Source organism: Capsicum annuum, chromosome 5 (assembly GCF_002878395.1).
Source record: "Capsicum annuum cultivar UCD-10X-F1 chromosome 5, UCD10Xv1.1, whole genome shotgun sequence".
Lineage (NCBI taxonomy): Eukaryota > Viridiplantae > Streptophyta > Magnoliopsida > Solanales > Solanaceae > Capsicum > Capsicum annuum.
This window is the reverse complement of record NC_061115.1, coordinates 65,786,190-65,808,980: the sequence shown is the minus strand read 5'-3', so window position 1 is coordinate 65,808,980 and position 22,791 is coordinate 65,786,190.

Below are 22,791 nucleotides of genomic sequence, written 5' to 3'. Positions count from 1 at the left end.
AGACTTCAAATCAATCTTTGAAAACACCGCAACACCCTAAAGCTGATCAAATAAATCATCGATGCAAGAAAAAGGATACTTATTCTTAACCATCACCTTATTCAACTACCAATAATCAATACACATCCGCATAGACCCATTCTTTCTCTTCACAAATAAGAAAGGCGTACCCCAAGGTGACATACTAGGCAGAATAAATCTCTTGTCTAACGACTCCAGTAACTGATCCTTCAGTTTCTTCAGCTCAGTTGTGGCCATCCTCTAAGGAGGAATAAAAATGGGTTTGGTGCCTGACTCAACATCAATAATAAAATCAATATCTTGGTCCGAAGGCATACTAGGAAAGTTTGTAGGGAACACATCTATAAACTCACGGACAACACAGGAAAAATCTAAAAAAGGAGGTGAAACAACACTAGTGTAACGAATATAGTCCAAGTAATACAAATATCCACTCTCAACCAATTTACAAGCCTGAACATAAGATATGACCCTCTTAGGGCCCAAATAAAGTGTACCCTTCCAAGTTATCCTTGGCATACCTAATGAAGTTAAAGTCACAGTCTTGGCATAACGATTTAGGATGGCATGAAAAGGAGCCAACCAATCTATACCCAAAAATAACATCAAAATCAACCATATCTAACACAAGCAAGTCTACCAAAGTCTCACACCCAGCTAAAGTCACAACACAAGATCGGTTCGCATGATCCACTACAAAAGAATCACCAACTTGAGTAGATACGCGAATAGGCATGGCAAGAGGCCCCAAATAGAATCAAAACCCGAAGCAAAATATATAGACACATAGAAGAATGTCGATCCAGGATTAAATAATAAGATGTAGATCTAAAACAAATGGGATGGTACCTGCGATCACAACATCTGAAACCTCTGCCTCAAATGTAATTGATACAACATACAACTGTCCATTACTACCAACTAGTTAAGTAGCCCCACAACCACCAATATGGGTTCTACCATCTCTACGTCTTGCACCTTTGGTAGAACATCTACCTCTCACAGCTGAATTAGGAATAGCTCTAAACACACAGCAAGAATAGTCCTTGTCCACATGGCCAACCTCATCATACACATAGAAACCTCTATGACCAGTCTCAACAAAAGAAAGTACAAATGAGCCTGAACGATCACCCTGAACTGCTGAACTAGAGGATCCACCAGTTGAAATCTATAAAGTCACCTGCACTGGCCTACCATGATATCTACGAGAACCTCTAAAATCTCTACATCAATAAGTTTGACTCCTGAACTTACCAAAATGACGCACCCTTTTGGCACCTCCCTGAAATGCACTAAGAATACCCTCTATCATCTTAGCATAATCCATAATACTCTAAAAATAATCCCTAATCATAATTATCTGAGACGTAGCCAACTAAAGAGAGATATTCAAACCCTTTACAAACTTCGTATCTACTCAAACTCGGTGGAAATACTATCATAGGAATATCTAGACAGGGTATAGAAGCATGCCTCATACTTAACAACTGTCGTGGAGCCCTGCTTCAAATGATCAAACTTATCCCGCAAATGATCTCTCAAACTAAAAGGAATAAATCTCTCTAGAAAGGCATCAACAAACTGATCACATGACAACTCAGGAGCATCAATAAGCCTACAATCGACAAATAATATCCACTAATTTCTCACAACATCTCTCAACTGATAGCAACATAAGCAACTCCATTCGCATGGAAAGAGTGAAACAAAACTCAAAACATAAGGTATGAAAGAACTTATCACGATAAAGAATAAAATGATGAAAGTTTCCTAAAGACGTCCTATAGCCTCTCAAAGATAGATATGTACGTCTACATACCAATCTATGAGACTCTATTAGATATCTCGTTCTTACACTATTGAGACCAATAAAATCTAGCTGCTCTAATACCAATTTGTCACGACCCAAAAATAAGGGTCATAATGGCACTTATCGCAGCGTACCTTGACAAGTAAGCCAATCACTCAAACTGATAAAAAAAAAACAAAAACAAAAATATCCCATGGTAAGGCTTCTAGAATGAAGCCGAACCATATAAGAAATCATAACAATGTGGAAAGAACTTATCCAAAATGTCAATCATGCCCAAAACCAGGTGTAAATAGTGTAAGAACTACTAATACAATCCAAGAGTCAAGTACATTGGAAAAATAACCACAAAAGGAATAATATCTATCTCTGAATACTAATAAAGACATAACTACTTTAGAAAGATAGAGGTGAATTTCGGACGCATGAATATCCAACCACTACCTTGGAAGCTCCAACAATCGCCCGAATTAAGAAATCTTAGGCACACTCGAGCTAGGACCTACACCGAAAGGACACAGTAGGCATGAGTACGGTCCACTTGTACCCAGTATGTATCATAGGCAGACCAAGCAAAGTAGTAAATAAAGCATACAAAATATACATTAAGGGCATGTAACCTGCAATCGAAAAATATCCCACAACGGTAGCCCACACCGCTTGCACTAACAGTTCTAACATATCTCACATATATTACAACAAAATAGCAAGATATAAAACACAAATATACATTATGTCACATATAAATAGAACAAGCAAGAACATGTAGATACAAAATCATCAAAGACAAATAAAGGAAGATAAGACAAATACATAGATGACAATTCAATAAGGCAATACAACACAACATAAACATAATAAAGTAAATGTAATGTATATGATGATGATGATGATGATGCATGAGGTCGTTGCACAACCTCTGGGATCATCGCACAATCCCCGTATACACCTACGGAGCTAAAACCTCCCAACGTAGGACCAATGGAGGTTCTTCAACCCATATACAACCCACATATCTCATATCTCCTTTTTGGAATATCCCTCGAAAAGGATTTTATAAAGTGTTCCAATATTTTCTTAAAAAGGTGTTGCCAGTATTTCTCAGATGTTGCCATGGTGGTACCAATATTTTATGAATGAGTATGATATGAAGATGTAATGCTCACAACCAATCACAATGAGTATTTCCACAATCAATCACATCATATGTTTCCACAACCAACCACAATGATACATTCCCACAACCACATGACATCCACTTATTATTTTTGTTTCATCCATGAATTTCCACATGTATTATATGCCAATAAAGTATGAATATAATCACAATAAACCAATGGTACCACATTAAACAACACAATATAATTATTCACATGTATTCAAGGCTATCAATATCACATAGGACCCTACACGGTTAAACATATCACATAATATCTCAATTTTGACAATGACATCACATATAGACCCCCACATGGGCACAACACATAGATAGCTATTTTTCATGATTATTTTCACCCTTAACATGCATTTTGTACCATTATTTACTATCCATCCCAGTCTGAAGAGTTAAGTCATAACCTACCTCAAAAGCCAAAATCGATCCGCTACACTTGAACCCGCAATCTTACTCTTCATGAATAATCCCAAATTCCAATGAAAATATTAAATATAAAATCTATGAATCAAACAAAAAACAACGACACACATATTGATTACTTTTAGTTTGGAGTCAAAATAGACCCCCAAAATGGGTTTTCAAAAAAGAAGGGCAAAATAAGAACTTTAATTCAAAAATATCTTCCTCATATTTTTAGGTACCTACAGCTGAAAACCAAAGTTAAATCAAGTCAAACTGGGGTTCAAATCGAAGAAAAACCATTTTTGAGCTTTACCGGGTAAAATTTTTGAAATCTGGGTTAAAATCAAGAATCGTAGTTGTTTTTAAGATTAAATTGATGAAAAACTAGTAATTATAAGATAAAAGTATTATTCAAGTGAAAGGGGTAAAATTTGGGTTTAAAATCATGCTCTAAGATTTTTGGGATTTTGAGAAATTAATCAAAAAATTACTAAGAAAAAGGTAAATTCTTACCTTAAATCCATAATAGAATCAAGAAAAAGATGTTAATCTAGCTTCCCAAGCTCTCATAAACTTTACTTTTAAGCTCCCAAACTATTTAGGGTTTAACTCCCAAGAGGCAAGATGAAGAAAGAGCAAAATAGGTCAAAAAAGTTTATTTATCAGTGCAGATTTTTCTGCACTGCTGTCTAAAAAGAGCTGCTTTTTTTAAAACTCAATTCGAACTTCAACGGGGTGACTGGGATTCGTTTGGAGTAAGATTTATGCAAACGAACTATGCAAACACACTAAATTCGGCATTCTAAAAGCGATGGCGATATCATATTTTCAAGAAAATATCATTTTCACAAAATTGACCCCCGAAACCCGAAATTACAATTTTCCAAACCTAGGGTCGAAATGAGATTTAACAACAACAACAACAAACCCAGTATATTCCCACATCGTGGGGTCTGGGGAGGGTAGAGTGTACGCAGTCCATACCACTACCTCTAAGGAAATAGAGAGTCTATTTCCGATAGACCCCCGGCTCAAGACCAAAGACAGTATATATAGAAAAAAATGCATGGAACATGATAAAATAACATAGGTATGACATCCACCAAAAAAATTGAATATTGCCCACCAATGCCCTCCTACCTACTGCCTACGGCTCAACCACACACCTTAGCCCTCTATCCTAATGTCTTTCCTCCATACCTTTCTATCTTGGGTCATATCCTCAGTCAGCTGTAACTGCTCCATATCACGTTTAATCACTTCCCTTCAATATTTCTTCGGTCTACCCTACCTCGCTTGAAACCGTCCAAGGCCAATCTCTCACACCTACGAACCGGGGCATCCGTGTCTCTCCTCATCACATGGCCAAACCATCTCAACCTAACTTTCCGCAATTTATCCTCCACCGACACCGCTCCCACCTTCTCCCAAATACTCTCATTCCTAACCTTGTCAGCCCTTGTAAAACCACACATCCAACGCAACATCCTCATTTCCGCCACCTTTAACTTTTAGATATGAGAATTCTTAACCGGCCAACACTTCGTTCCATATAATATAGCTGGTCAGACTAGAACTTTATAGAATCTGCCTTCAGCTTAGGGGTCACCTTCTTATCACATAAAATTCCTGAAGCGAGCCTCTATGTTATCCAACCTGCCCCAATACGGTGAGAGACATCCTCATCTATCTATCCATTCCCCTGAATCGTAAACCCAAGATACTTAAAACTATCTCTCTTGCAAACCGCTTGGGAATCCAACTTCACTACCACCTCCTCCTCTTGCCTCGATTCACTAAACTTGCACACTAAGTACTCTGTCTTAGTCCTACTCAACCGAAAACCTTTAGACTCCATGGTTTGTTGCCAAACCTCTATCTTATCATTAACACCTTGTCACGACTCATCAATCAAAACTACATCATCCGCAAAATTCATACACTAAGGCACCTCGCCTTGTATGCTCCTCGTCAACACATCCATCACCACGATAAAAAGAAATGGACTAAGAGTCGATCCCTGGGGTAACCCAGTCAAGATCGGGAAATGCTCAGAATCTTCACCTACTATCCTTACCCGAGTCTTCTCCCCCTCATACATGTCCTTAATTACTCTGATGTACAACATAGGGACCCCTCTCGCCTCTAAGCATCTCCACAGAACCTTCCTAGGAACCTTGTCATACGCTTTTTCAAAGTCAGTAAACATCAAGTGAAAATCTATCTTCTTCTCTCTATACTGCTCTACCAGTCTTCGCACTAGGTGAATTGTCTCAGTCGTGGAGTGACCAGGCATAAAACTAAATTGATTCTCCAAAATAGACATAATCTTCTTTAACCTCCATTCCACCACCCTATCCTAAATTTTCATGGTGTGAGATAATAACTTAATACCTCGATAATTGTTACAACTTTGAATGTCACCATTTTTCTTATATAAAGGGATTATAGTGCTCCATCTCTACGCCTCAAGCATCTTAGGGGACTTGAAAATGATGTTAAACAAGTTGGTTAGCCACCTCAACCCTACCCCACAAGAAAACTTCCAAAAATCTACCAGAATATCATCGAGCCCCATCACCCTGCCCCTTTGAATCTTGTGAATAGCCTCGCTGAACTCCTCTACTTTAAAACGATAACAAAAGCTGAAATCACGAAACTCCCCGAAGTGCTCCAACTCCCTTACCACAACACCTCTGTCCCCCTCATCATTTAGGAGCCTATGAAAATACGACTGTCATCTTTTCTTAATGAGGGCGTCTTCCACTAAAACTCTATCATCCTCTCCCTTAATGCACTTCACTTGGTCCAGATCCCGACCCTTCTGCTCCCTAACCTTGGCAAGCCTAAACAACCTTTTTTCCCCACCTTTCTCATCTAACTCCTTATATAGACTCACAAAAGTTATTGTGTTAGCAGCCGTAACAGCTAACTTAGCCTCCTTTTTAGCTAACTTGTACTCCTCCCTGCTCACTCGCTTCTCCTCTTCATCCTTACTCTGAACCAACTTAATGTACGCTAACACCCTAAAATCATATCAAACATAGTAACACCCTAAAATTGACATTCTGAATCTACTGGCGAAGTTTGATTTTTCTATCCGAGGTCGTTTCAATCAAATATGGGTCCCACACCCATATTTCTAATTTTCCAACTTTTCGACTAATAGTTTGAAATGAGCTCGGGTACACCAGCACCCAAACCAAAGGTCTATCTAGTCTAAAATTGATATTCCAGAGTTGTGGCGCAGTCTGTTTGGCCATCTATCGCACGGATCATAAGATATCCACATAAGTCCAAAATAAGGCTCTCGAAGCCATCAAAACCACAATATTGCATAAATGATACAAAAATGCATCCAAAATCATGTCAATCACTCCCACACCCCAAAAATATCATAATACAACTACGAGGAAGAATAAAATAGTCAAATGATATAAAATCACAAATTTCACATATTTCATCAAATTTTTAGGTTGTTATAAGTAAATCCCACAGAACTCACCACTGGCATCTCACTACCAAATCATCTCGACAAGATTGAATCATTTATAGCAATTGTAGAGATTATTATTAGCGATTTTAGCTGAGAGTACACCAGTAGCCCTAATCGTCGATTGTAGCGATTCTATCAGCTATTGGAAGAGTACACTAACAGCCCTAATCGTCCATTGTAGTGATTCTATTAGCTAATTGAAGAGTACACCGGCAGCCCTAACTATCGATTGTAGCGATGAGAAGTTCTAGGTTTAAGCTAAGAGAGAAATAAGCGATTGTACAATGTAGCCGAAAGTTTTACTAAAATGTACTTTTCTTGGCGGACTGAATGAAATTTTTTGTGAAAAAAGAGGAAATAAAATAAGCATTGCTATAGCTTATTTTATTTATCTATTGAAATGCTTATGGTCAAAAGCAACGATTATAATGTTAAGTTATAGCTAATAGAACAATAATTTTTGGCAACGCTTGAAAATGTTGCAACAAACCGCATATTGCAACACTTTGTTAACCGTCGCCAAAAAGTTCGTTGCAATAGAGGTAATTTCCAGTAGTGTAATGTGGTAGTATCAACTCTTGCCCATAGATAACTTGTTTGAAAGTCTTGGGCTAAATCTTGCCTCTAAGACAAGATTTGTTGAGCGTCTCATAAATCAAGACACAATATTGTAGTGTCAACTCTTGCCTATGGGGCGTAACTTGTTGATTGAAAGGAAATGGAGAAAAGAAAAAGAAACGAACAACAATAAAAGTTGAAGAAAAAACCTTTTAAAAAATAAAATAAAATAAAAATCAAAGAAAGTAAAAAAGAAAAAAAATAGAAGTTGAGAAGAGAAAAGAAAAAAAATAAAGGTTGAGATAAAAGATAAAAAGACAACAAAAATAAAAAAAAAAATAAAGGCAGAGAAGAATAAAAGACAGAACAAAAAATAAATAAAATAAAAAAGTTGAGAGGAGAAAAGAAAAAAAGTAAAAGTTGAGAAAAACTAAAAAGAAAAAGAAAAAAAAGCAAAAAGATAAAAAATTAAAGTAAAAAGAAAAAGAAAAGAAAAATAGAAGTTAAAAGATAAATAATAATGAAGAGTTAAATAAACAATATTTTACGTATAGAGGAGCAAATAGATATTTATTTCATATATAAAAAAGAAGAAAAATTGATTTTGTACACCCACCATGAAAGGCATTTAATTTATGGAGTTTACTCTTTAAATGAAGAATTAAATTAAAAATATTTGACATATGGAGAAGCAAATAGATATTTATTTTATCTATATCTATAATTTATAATTTATAATATATTAAAAATGTGAATGACCTTATAAATGTCGTTTGAACTTTTTATCCTTCATTAAAGTCTTCACTTTATACAAAATCGTCTTTTCTCTTGTCCCCTATTATTTTAGTAATATTAAATATTTACTATATTACAAAAAGAAAAACCTTTTCTCCCAAAAATAGGATTTTTCTTCCACCATTTAAAGAAAACTCACCATTCTCAACTAAAAGAGAACAACCCAAAAATCCTAAATAAAATATTCAGAAACCAAAAAAATTATCAAAAAAAGAATACCCATTCTTCAAACGTCAAACCAAAAAAAATATAATTATAAAAAATTATATCCTTCACCCAGTATTTCCCTTCTTGCACCGTGAAATTTAAAAAAAAATTAAAAAGATTTTCTTCTCCCAGCTTTGATGTTTTTTGTCAAAAACAAACAAACAAACAAATAAAAAATTCATCTCATCTTAAGTAGGATTTAAGTGAATCTTTCTCATGCAATATAGGATTAAAAAAAATTCCAAAATCAACAAACAACAATTCCTATCCCATGTAAAATAGATTTTAACATACCTTTTACTAACTTCTATAAAAAATTATGTTGATTTTAATTTTTTTGCCATCCTCACCGTACTTTTCTCAACAATTCTCTCACTTTTATCTCTTCTCCAAATTTTCTTCATCAAAAAATAAATGAATAATCGTACTATAAATATGGTTCAAATCAATTCGTCTCTCTTAACCTCTAGCAGCAGGGAAAAGAGGTACTGCATGACAATCACAAAAGTAATTATCCATTTACTATTTGAAACTTCTTATTGTATATGTTATGTTTACATTATTATATTAAAGTGTGATTCGAGAAATGATTTGAACTTTTCACACTTTATTAAAAATCTTTGTAATAGATAAAATGATTTAATTTTAAATAATTAAATATTACACGTGTTTCACACGTGCAATTCAACTAGTATATAAAAAAAGAAGGAAAGTTGATTTTGTACACCCACCATGAAAGGCATTTATAGTTTACACTCTTTAATATGATAGATCAACGAGAGCCCAATCTATTGGCAAAATAATATTGAATTCTCTGTGTTTTAATATTTCTTTCAATTTCTCTGTTTTTTCTTTATGAAGGTCCACTAGCATAAAGTGACTTCTATTATTTTTTTACTTAATAATAAGTGCCGATGAGCAGGTACGAGGTTGATATGTCTGTTTATGTTGTCTGATTCAGTTACTTCAATCATGATTTTATTAGATTATTTTTAATTAATTATTATAAGTTATTTAAGTATTAAAATATTAATAATATTTAATTAAAAAAATAAAATAGACATAAAATTATAAATTAACTCTTGATGTTTTGTGTTGCCTGCTCCAACTGCTTCAATTGTAATTTTACTATATCATCTAATTAATTATTATAAGTCTTATAAGTATTAAAAAAAATTAATAATATTTAATAAAAAAGGATAAATAGACATAAAACGATGAATTAACTCTTGATGTTTTGTGTTGTCTTCTCCAGCTACTTCGATCATAATTTTACTATACCACCTCTAATTAATTATTATAAGCCGTCTAAATATTAAAAAATTAATAATATTTAATAAAAAAGGTAAAATAGAAATAAAATGATAAATTAACTCTTAATATTTAAAATATAGTATAATGCATTCCACGCGAAATAAATTGAAAACATAACTTGAAAATCGAATTACCAAGATATAGCTAAACATACTTCAAGTTTCAACGTGTAAGGACTTTTTCTATCAAACAGCTCTTGAAAACATAACAAGGAGTCATTATTCAAACCCCAATCATTTAGGCATTTCATTAAACACTTGAAATTCATAGACTTGAGCATGAGAATAGTCAAAATAGGAGATTCTAACGTAATTGAAATGCTACAAACCCTAGATTTAGGGATTTAACATACGAATAGCACCATTCAAATGTGTAAGGTTTTATTTCAACAATAATTACTTGTAATGTTTTAAATTAACTTGATGTCTTATAAGAAGCTCATTTACATTTTTTTCAGAAGTATTTTTAATAGTAATTTTGTTATACCACCTCTAATTAGTTGTTATAAATTATTTAAGACATGTCTGCTTCGTTGCATCAATCGTAATTTTATTATATCACTCTAATTAATTATTATGATCGTCTAAACAATGAAAAATTAATAATATTTCATAAAAAGGATAAAATAGACACAAAATGATATGTCAACATAAATTATTTGATTGACTATCGAAATTTTATTAGTGCCACATAAATTAGAATGAGACAGAGAAAGACATAAAGTAACATAGTGTGTGCGTGCGTGTGCGCCATATAAACTTGAACGGAAAGAATATTCATATGTTATTGAAAAATTATGCTAAAAGCATTACAAATCACATAATTAACAAATTAAAAAATATAAAATATATAAAATATTTGACCGACTCTCGAAATTATATCAGTATTACTTAAATTGAAATAGAAAAAAATATTACAAATCATAATAATTAAAATTTTAATTATTTTAATATATAATTATTTAAATTATATCTATGTCATATTAATTGAGACAAAAAATAATATATATATATATATATATATATATATATATATATATATATATATATTGGCCTTTGCTAGCAAGGACCGTCGATGTCTAGTAAAGTATATAATGTTAAAAAAATAGAATCGTACTCCATTGGAATTTTCTTTTTGAACTCCATGTAACATGTAGATTTAAATGAACACCGCAGCTAACAGATGCAACGCCCACAATTATTATAGAGATCAAGTGAGTACTTAAATTAATTTAATTATTAATTGCTAGCATGATTATCTGAATTGTTAAAATAATCTTCAACCGTCAAATCTGATCTAGATCTCAAATGAAAAAAGAACAAAAGAGAGAGATCCAGACCTTTTTAGCTAGGCACCAAAAATTGTTAGGTAGTTCAAATATTGAGTAATGGAATCTTGTTACGATCTAAATTACGAGATCTTATCAGCTATCTACTTTATTTTAACTAGATAAATAAATCCTTACCACCCAAGAATATGGAATTCAATTAACAACTTTTAATAAGTATGAACTTAATACAAAACCAACAATCTGTCAAAATAATGTTTACAACAGTTGACTTAATTAACGAGTAAACTCCTAGAATCTAGTTTAGATATGTACAAAAGCTTCTATAAAAGAATAAAATAAAAGAGACACATCTTACACTGGAGAAGAGGTGCAGAAGTAGATGATGAACAACCGTCACTTCACATGCGAGAATTAATTACTAGCATGATTACCTAAATTGAATTAAGATAATCTTTAACTGTCCTAATTTGGTGTTTCCTTCCTACTTGTATTATTGGTAATTCGCTCGTTACGTATATTCCTTCTCCTTTATTAATTTTTGTCTTTGAGTTAGTCGTGATTTCTGCTTCTGTTCACCCTTAGTAGTTTATATTTGTTTTGCGCTTATAGCTGAAGTGTTATTAGAGTCTGGCCTTCTTTGTTGAGAGGTGTACATTTGTTGATTAGTTTTCATACTGGGATGTGGTGGATAATGATAGACTAGGGCTATATCTTCAATCGAGGTCGGGGACAGGGACGGGGTTGGCGCAGGGTTAGGAATGAGGTGAAGTTCAGGGTAGGGGGTAAGTGGGTTAAGAGAGTCTCTAGGTTGAGAGTATGGTCATGATACATCAGGACTTTACAAGAAAAGTTCATAAGACTAGTGAAGAATCTAAGAAAGAGGAGGATTATGGTATCTTGTGTACAGGAGACCAAATAGATAAGCACTAAAGCACGGAATGTTGATGGGTATAACTTATGTTACTCAGGATGTGTGAAGAATAAGAATGGGGTAGGAATCTTGATAGATGAAGAGCTTAGAGAGCAAGTGGTAGAGGTTAGTATGGTTAATGACAGGGTGATGTGGATTACGTTGGTCTTTGAAGGGTATATATTCTTGAAACATTATTAGTGCGTGTGCACTAAAGCAGGCTTAGAAGAATAGGAGAAGAAGATTTTTTGAAAGGTTTTGGGTGAGGTGTTGAGAGGTGTGCCTACCACCGAGAAGCGTGTCATTGGAGATGATTTCAATGGACACATTGGATCATTATCAAAGGGTTATGATGATGTACATAGAAGCTCTGATTTTGAGAAGAGGGACAAGGAGAAGCTTCACTTTTAGATTTTGCTAGAGCCTTTAGGTTAAGGATAGCGAATTTGATCTTTCCTAAAAAGGAGGATCACTTGGCTACCATCTATAGTTCGGTGTCTAAGACTCATATAGATGTTTTGCTTCTTACGCATATGGATAAAGGTATTTGTAAAGACTGTACGAGTATTCTAAATAAGAAACGATCGACTCAACATAAGATTTTGGTAATGGGTTTGGAGATCAAGAAGAAGAGAAAGAAGGGGGACATAGATGATCGACTTAGGATCAATTGAGGTAGCTTGACTATGGCCAGTGGCTTGGAGATAAAGGAGAAATTGAGGGGTGTAGGGGATTGGATAAGTACTGGAGATTTAGACAGTATATAGGATAAGACTACTAGTTGCATTAGAAAAATGGCTAGAGAATTTTTTGGTGTATCGAGAGGTCTATCTGGCGGGCATCGAAGAAACTGGTGGTGGAATAAAAAAGTACAAGAGAAGGTAGAGGACAAGAAGGGTTCTTACCCGAAGGTAGTGGAAAGCACGATCGAGAATGAGAAATGGATGAATAGGGAGGAGCATAAGATGGGTAGGTAGGAGTCTAAGCTAGCAATTACAATGGATAAAAAAGTTGTGCTAGAAAGATTATATGTTGAATTAGAGGATAAAAGTAGGGATAAGAAGTTATATAGACTAACTGAGGCTAGTGAATGGAAGGTCTATGACCTTGACCAAGTGAAGTGCATCAAGGATGAGGATGGTATAGTTTTAATTTGGTAAAAGGTGTACTCATTAGGAAGATATGCCAGTCATACATTCATAACCTATTGAACGGAATGGGGGACAAAGACATTATGCTGGGGGATGTGAAGCACTCAGAGAGGTATCAACATTAAGGTTACTGTTGGCGTATCAAAGTTAAGGAGGTTAAGGATATTATTAATAGTACATGTAAGGGTATAAAAACCCTGATGAGATTCTAATGGACTTTTAGAAGAGCACATGTAGAGTAGGTCTGAAGTAGCTGATCGAGTTGTTTAATGTCATTTTCAGGACATTAAATATGACCAAAGCTTAAAAATTAATATGATAGCTCCTCTGTATATGAATAAGGGTGTTATTTTGAAATAACTTGGTTTCTGGACCTAGAAAATTTTTTGAAATTCTGATATCTGGACCCAATATGACTCATGGGTATGAGCCGTATGTTGGGCTACGTATGGTATGGTTCAGTCGTATATTGACCAGTGTTGTTTGGTGGGATGAATTTTGGTTATTGGAATGGATATGACTTAGGGGTATAAGTTGTATTGGTGATTATGGATTATTTAGTTCCTTAACTTAATCTTAGACTTGGTTACTTAGGACTTAATCTTAGACTTGGTTACTTAGGTTGGATCTAAGTACGAGTGATTCACCATGAACCATAAGTCAGGGTACGAGTCATACCCAGGACTCGTATAGTGGACTGTGTCTAAATCTTCCTTGGGTTTAAACCTGTTGAGGGTACGGATAAAGGGTACAGATCGTATCCTTTGGATATGAATTTGTTGGATGAGTTGTATACTAGACAGTGTTAGATCCAAGGGTTGAGGCTTAGGGTATGAGTGGAGGGTACCACTCATATAGGAGGGTAGGACTCGTGAGGGTCAGTCGTATCCCTGGGATGGGATTTTGTGCAACTTAAGTGGAGTTATTCTGGATATTTTTTCACTTATCCTAATAAGGTCCCACAACTTCTAACCTACTTAGGAGGCTATTTATACTATTATCCTATTCATTAACACTTAGAAACTATTTTAAACACTTTAAAATTCTCTTAAAAGCTTTTGGGCTACAGAAGATAGGGTTTTAACTAGAGGATTGATTTGAGGCTTGTCTTGGTAATTTCTTTCCATCATCATCTTGGTTTAATACATGTTCTTTTGCCTCATTGTTAATTCTAACTGTAATCGTGGTTTTTATGAATGTTTTCATAACCTTATTGATTGTATGATTTTGGTTTTCAAATATGAATTGCGGGTTTTGATATTAAATGGTTGGTTATGGTTTTCATGGTTTTAATTATGCTTTATGCGCATTAATGGTGGTTTTGGATAATTGGATTGTATGGGAATGGTTTAATGGTAATTGAAATTATTTTTTTTATATTATGCCCCCAATGTGTTTGACAAAATGCTTATAAAGAAATATTCACTGCATTGAATATTTTAATGGAATTCTTACATGTTTTAAAACTTGGAAAAGGAATTATGCATAATTTAAATAGTTTTGAAGGATATATGGATAAATGGTTATGCTTGTGGGGTACATGGAATCCCCCATGTGGTTTAATATGGTAATTAAAAAAGGCACTTGAATGTCCCCTTAAACCTATAAATGGTTGGCTGTGGATGATACTTGTAAGTAAAGGTTGGTATGACGATACCAATATCAATGGTCTTTGTAAATAAATGGATTATGGTTTGATTATTTGGAAAATAGTTTTAATTAGACAATAATAGCGGAATGTGTAGCTAAGCCATGGAAGTTCAAGGTCCCGGGAAAACCAAAATAGAAAGTTATATTTGTCGATGTAAGGTTGGTCTTGTTGACCGTATGCGTATGTCACACTATATTTGGGGGATGTACTAGTCTTCCCAAGGAATTCTTCCTTGGTCGTGCGGCTACACTCACTGGGTCCCTTTCAGCAGGGAGAGCTGAACCTATATAGCCCGTGGATAGTTTAGGACGGTAAAGCTACACAGCCCAGATAAAGGTTTCAAGGGTATACTAAATCCGGTCCCTCTCTCGTCATGGTTATATATATATAACCTATGTATGTATGGTTGTGTGCATATAGAGTTTACTTGATTTTATAAATGGCATTATTTTATCCTTATCCTAAGATCATGCTAGCATTCACCCACTAGCCTGTCTACTGGCGGCCGTATACCCACGCTATGTAGGAATCGACTATTCTACTCCTCCTACATAGTGATTGACTTGGGGACAATATTTGGACTAAAGTGGTAAGCTTCCATCCTTTTGGAAGGCTTCATTTCATGTTATGGATATTTCTAGACACTTTGGTTTATTTTGGATATTGGTTTTGGCTATGGTTGGGGGCATGTACCAATCGGATTTTATTACTCTTTTTGTTAGAGTCATTGTGGTACTTTTATGGTTTGAAATGGGCGGGTTCGATATAGGTGTCAGCCTTAGCATTGATATTGATATTGAGGCTGGCATCATCGGACATAATTTATCGTTGTTCCGTCATATTTTATTTTAGGATTAATTATGTTATGTTTTGGAACATCTTTGGTTATGTCCTGGTTTGTAGCCCTTGTTTCGGTATTGGTTGGATGTGGTTAGATTGTTGGTATGGGATGGTTGGACTTGGTTGGGTTGGTCATGGTTGTGATCTTATTCGAGGTTCTTTATGTAAGCTGCTACATTATCTTGTTACATGCTCGAGATTCAGCCAACTCAGGGCAGGCGGCTGGAGGTTGGGTTGGGTAACGAGGGTGGTCTCCAATTTCGGTTGGACTTGGGACGCCCATTATGATAAGGCCTCTGGTCGGATCGCATCATATTTAGAATTGTAATAACTATAGGAGTATCAAGTTGTTAAGCCATACAGTGAAAGTTTGGAAAAGGATGGCGGAGTTGAGGTTGAGGAGGATCATGACAATTTTTTCGAATCACTTTGAATTTGTACTAAGTCTCTCGACTACAGGAGTCATTCATATCGTAAGGAAACTGGTGGAGCAGTATAGGGAGAGGAAAAAAGACTTACATATAGTGTTTATTAATCTAGAGAAGGCTTACAACAAAATTTTAAAGGAGGTTCTATGGAGGTGCTTGGAGGCTAGATATGTCCCTGTGGCATACACTAGGTCGATTGAGGACATGTACCATGTTGTCAAGACTCATGTAAGAACTACGAGATGTGACTTTGAACATTTATTAATATTGATGGGTTGTAGTAGGGATCGACTCTTAGCCTATTTTATTTGTCTCAGTGATGAATGTATTAATGCAACAGATTCAAAGTGAAATGTCATGGTGTATATTATTTGTAAATATCGTTCTGTTCAATGACACCCGTGAAGAAGTTAACACTATGTTGGAGGTTTGGAAACTGATTTTAGAATATAAAGGGTTTAGGTTGGGCAAGACTAAAATAAAATATTCGGAGTTCAAGTTCAGTGAGGTGATGCATGAGATTGACGTGGTAGTGAAGCTTGATTTTCAGGTCATTCAGAAAAGAGATAGTTTCAATTATGTTGGGTCTATTGTTGACACCCAATTTTGTCTCTCCCTTTCATATAATTAATTTTTCTATGCTTCCTAGTCATGAATAATCTATCAAAATGACGCCTTGTTATCTTTTGTATTAATTTCAGCAATTTTGACATGAACAGAATAATTTATTTATTTATTTTACTTTCTTATTTTTATATATATCATTCAAACATTATATATATACTACATCAAATATTTAAATATTACTATGTTAACTTTTATTTTAAACTCTAAATGAATTTTGGTCTATCGATATAATATTTTTAAAAATATAGTTTGTTTGTTTAAATTTATATGTATATGTATATAATACGTACTTTATGGAAATAATTTAAGACAAAAAAAGCATTGTTAAATTAATCAAATTGGAAAAATCAAAATTTTCTTATAAACTAGTCTTGGGCCGAATTATATTATTTCCTCATCTAACTGTGCAGCCCAGAACATTATAAAACCCCTATTTTTAGCCCAATTACCCACAAACCCAACCCAACTAATCTATAACCCAGCCCAAAACCCCCCCAAACCAAACTAAAATCAGAACCCCCTAATTCTCTTTCTTCTTCATTGTTGAAGCTTAACCAAAATGCTGACCAATTCTCCTCTCTCTTATGCAATGCCATTTCTCCCTCGGACTATCGGATAATAGCGATTCCGATGGTCCTCGAACTTCTCCTCTATTTTTCATGCACATCCAATAAATCCCACCATTTTTATCAACTTTGCATCACTTCCATCACTTTTTATCCAAAATCAAACCCCAAAATACTCTACCATCACTGCCACTCATAGAAAAGATGGAGAGAGTGAAGAACCATCAAATTTGAGGTCGTTATTCCTCTAATCCGATGGTTCCAAGGCTTCCATCTTGAAAAACCCTCTACTCTCTTTACATCAAACTTGAAAAGGGTAAAGTACAACCCTTTATCTTTGGATTTAATGATCATCTTCTGCAATTTTAGCTTTTTAAGACTTCAAATTTGAATTCTTGAGGCTTGTGAACCGTTAAACCCCCTCAAGCTCAACTATAAAAGGAACCTTTGGGCTCCTATTTTATTCGTCAAGAACAAGAAAAGCTATCAAGAACTAGCATTAAAAGATCAGTATACTATTACTCTATTACTCTCACCCTCTTTTCAAGTTCGACAGCAATTTTAAGTTCGAGTTCGAATTCGAGTTTTAGTCACCGATGAGAACGCTTTTGTAACACCCCGTATTTTGGACGAGAATGAAAATTGTCATTTCCTTCACGTAAATATTCCAAAAGCCATAAATTCAATGCAAGTTTAGTGTGTTAATAAATTATGTAGTGTGTAAATCTAGTTGAGCATGAATTGAGATCATAGAGGTCCCCAAGCTCAAGGACAAGTTGAAAGTTTTCCTATCGTTCGAATTTTAGTGAGCGTTGAAACTTAGGTCAACTTCAATCGACCATTAATCTTTGTATATATTGAATTAAAGTTCCTATTATATATCAAATGAAAGGTATTCAAATTATCTTTTTAACGATACCAATTTCACAAAAATTCAACACCCGAGGAAGAAGTTATGGCTTTGCAAAGTGGAGTGTGTCGTGCAGCATAAGGTATGCGACGCACACCCTAACTTATGCCATAAGGTGTTCGACTCACAACCTAATGTGTGTGATAAAGAGTGCGCTGCACAACCTATATTATGTGATAAGGTGTGCGCTTCATATATTATTACTCAAGTGACTTAAACACTCCATTTTTGGGGCAAAATGGTCCTTTTTCCACCCTTATTTAGCCATAAACACAAAATTCAGTCCCCAAATACCCCAAAATACACCTTCATCCATCAAAATTGCTCAAGAACTCTCCTTAGGGTTTAAAAATAAAAACCCAAGCAACTAAAGATTCAACCGTGGGTTTTTGAAACTAATTGCATATTTGGAATCCCCAAAATGTAGGCTTCAAGAAGCACCAATCATCTTCGCATATAGAGGTACGTGGGGTTATCTCAAAAATCTCATGGTCTTAAAATTTCATATTTTCAAAATGGAGGTTTTGAAATTACGAATATGATTATATTTTAAACGTTTTATGATATTGATTTGGTCTTTAGGCCTATTCCTGAAGTGATTTGATATATGATATACATATATGCATGTATTCCGAAAAGATGCTAACTTGAGAGCATGAATTATATGAAAATCCCTCTCTTGATATTATTTTGTAGTAAATCCTCATATGATGTGAATTGTTTGAAATCATCTTGACAAGCATGACATGAAATATTTTGAAAATGGTTATGATTTTTTACTTGAAATGAGAGGGTTGTTATGTTGAAATATGATGAATATAATGGTTGCATAAAATAATAATTTGATATTGATGGCTTGCAAGTCGGGTATGACGATACCCTACAAAAGAAGGTATGTGATTGAATTAAATAGAGTTTGATGCATTGATTTTACATGAGATAGGTGGATGCCCGAAGAAGGCATTTGAGTGTAAGGTTAGGAGCCCAGGCTAAGTGATCTTGGGCACTACTATACCTGATTGGGTCGAGACACCCTGTTGTGTGATCTTGTTTGTCTTCCCCTCACTTATACTCTAATATCGGCGGCAATCGAGATTTGACAGGTAGTGTAAATGTTATATGTAGGGTATTCCACCTAGCTCAGCTACATTACATTGTTGTTGAAAACTATTACATTATACCCATGTGTTTTTAAATGATTTGATATGAAACTGCTTTATAATGGATCTCACCTATATTTGAAAAAAAAAATTATATTTTGTTTTTTATTTCTCTGCGTACCAGTACTTTTGTATTGACCCCCTTCCCTCCCAAGTTTGGAGGCACAGTTTAGGGGTCCAGATAACCAGTAAATCTCTTCCAACAGATTTACAGAATCAAGTGGTGAGTCTTCTATATTTCGGAAGGCCTGATGTCTGTCAGTTCATTTATCATTTAGTAGTTTGGGGTCTACTGGGGGCCTTGTCCCAGTTTTTAGACAGTAATTTGTTTTAGTCATGTATTAGAGATTTCACAGACGGTTTTTCAGATGTTGATAGATGTTTTGGGATATTATTTCTCCTTTGTTGATTTCATTTGATTTATGACCATGTTTTTCGTATTATTGTGTATCTTCCGCATATCTTATTATCATATGAATTATGTGCATGATTACTAGATAGATAGGAGTGTTTTGGGCCTTCATGGTTCGGAATGCTCGTCACAGGCAGAGCCCTAGTTTGGGCCGTGACAGCTCTAGTTCGCTGCCCCACACAAGGTAAACTCTATCCCATTCTAATTTTACTATTTTTATGAGTGAGATATGGAGTTGTAAAATGTTAGCCATTTCGGCCGATTGACCTTTTGATGTGAACACGGGGAAACACAATCACTTTTAGTTGCCTGCTTACTTATCGTTGATCAAGTATTTGTAAATAGGTTTATGGATAATGATTTGATTTTAATCAATTTTTATATAACTGGGGTTTTAAATGTAGGTTGTCTGCCTTTTACCGAATAGTCTTAATAATGTCATTTTATCATCTAGCTTGTTATACGCACTTGTTGTGTATTTACGAGATGCTGGCCACTTTAGTATTTCATATAAGAAAGGGCTAAAAAGTATTTCAAAAACCCAAGTACGTCCAGTTTTCCAAGTATAGGATTTATGTGGTTTATTAGCTTGAAATAATTTTCGACATAAGTGTGGTGTTTTGTCTACCAACTTTGATCTATGAAGAATGATTAACCATCAGTTTAGGACTGTTTTAATGTCTGACCTGGACATTTTATTTTGAATGTTGCAGCAATCCTAGTTTCTTATCCAGTTGATTGCACTCCCAAAAACATTATCAGCTTCGACTTAGCATGAAAAGTTTGAACAGTTTTTGACTTTGAGGAAGCATCAGTCGTTTCTCTTGAGTTCATTGCACATTTGTTTGAATATTTGCACATAAAATTCATTAGTTAAAATGCAGTTGTCTTATGTTCAAAGTACGGGAGACATGTAAAGAAATTCTTCCCCTTTAGTACTTTCTTCTTTTCTTTCATTTGTCCATATTTCTATGAATATCAATTTTACTTCGTCTTCAAGTTTATATCGGTGTGATTTTTGCCACACATTAAAGTTCAAAGAAAAGTGTGATTCCTTCTTGATTGTCATTCATTCGTATGATAGCTTGATCCTAGTTCGATTTAGCTCTTAAATAAGTAGCTTGATTTTCCTCTCACTGTACGCTGGTTCGTTTTTTCATTTTTCTCTCCTACGCCCTTTCTGATTTTTTGTTTAGAATCTCGTTTTTCATATTTTGATACTTGAGTCATTAGAGCTGATCGTTGAAATATGTTTTAAGTGAGATTAGCATAAAAGTTTTGGCTTTGTTCATTTTAAAATGGTTTCTGTTGGATGTTATGACTAATATGGTTTGAAATATTCTTGGTCTGTTAAGTTTTCCCCCAGTTGTGGACCTTGGATTAAGTGGTTAAGCTTGTGCTATTTTAATAATCGAATTGTCGATGGGGGTCTAGTCCTGTCCATAGCTATCTGTTTGTTTTTTCACTAAATATGTATTTTGTACCCATAATTAGATTATAGTTTAGTCATCTTCCTGTTTAAATATCAAAACAGGTTTGGAAATAGTCATATCTTTCAGCTTATTCATATTGTAAATTTGTTCTCACCTGTATGTTATTTTTATGAAGTAAAGGTCCAACGATGAGTAAAATGGGCAAGTTATTCATCTGCTATTTTCACAAATGATCAAGCTCATATATATTGTTTCTTGCTTTGGAGAATTAATGGCTAACATATATATTTTTAGCTGTGTTATTATTCGTTTCACGGATAGTGAAGTGTATGTCTATTGGTTCTTATTTCATGGGATACAAAATAGTGCTTTAGACACCGAGTTTAATCTCTTCACTTACTACCGCAGTACAAGAATCATTATATGGTTGAGGATTAACTTATACTTAGTTATCAAAAGTTTAGTTTACTAGTATTAAAGCGTCAATTCTTTGGTACTAAACCGCATTTGATTGTTTGCTTTATTGATAAAACACTTGTATATACCTAAGCCCTTTTATGTTTTTTACTCCATACGGAGAGTTGAATTTGCTTCTACTTCTTTATTTTCTCTTTCCTTACATGTGCACTTCGGAGCAAATGGAGTCTTAATTTAAGGCTCTCGCTAATGGTTTAACAAAATGAGACTTGACGCAACCTATCATGCGAGCAAGGAGTCACATTCCATATTCTTAAGGTCAATTTCGCTAGCAGTCTAGTTTTTTTCCCCTTTCGATCTTGATTTTTCTTTGTAGACTCTTGTTATTATTTTTGTTTAACATTTTGCATATTTTTATTTAGGAATTTGTCTTTTGAATGCTCTTATTTCAATAGCGTAAATCTTTAAGTAGGGTAGCAGGTTTAGTCATTTCTCTCCTCACCTTTGGATGTTGTTTTTAACTTAGAAATAGGTTTAGATGCAATTTTTGCATCAGTAACAGGTTAAAATTTGGTAGGCGAAAACTTATCTTTTACAATAAATGCCGATTTTATTAGGATCTTTTAGTACTTTCTTAATACGAAATAGTGGCTTAGAATAAAATTAGTTTCTTGTTAGTTAGTAATGTCAAAATAGTCAACTATAGATTTTGAGGTAGACGGGCTAATTATCGTTAAACTTGGAAATCAATTTTAGTTATTTTGGATATGGTAAATCAATTTTATTTTTTATTATTGCAAATAAAAGATGGCAATTTTGCCAAATCGACTTCACAAGGCCCCTTTTAGTATTTCAAATGAAAAGAAAATATTTATTTATTTCTCAAGCCATTATAGATTTAAACAACTATAATTTTTATTCACTTAGTGTAGGATAATTAACTTATTTTCTAAAATTTGATTTAAAAAATAGCAAAAGAGTTTTTTTTAGAATGAAAAAAAAATGTGAAGTTCTTAACATAACTTTCTCAAAGCTTTTATTTATCTTTTAAAAAGAAATGATTTTAAATAACCTTCTTTTGACAATAATAAGGTTGCATTTTTTTAGGAGTTATCTTTGATGTTTTTTCAAAAAAGTTAGTAAATCTTTTAAAAAGTTCTTTAATCTTTTTCTTAAAGAGATAACTAGCATGTTTTATAAAGATGTATATAA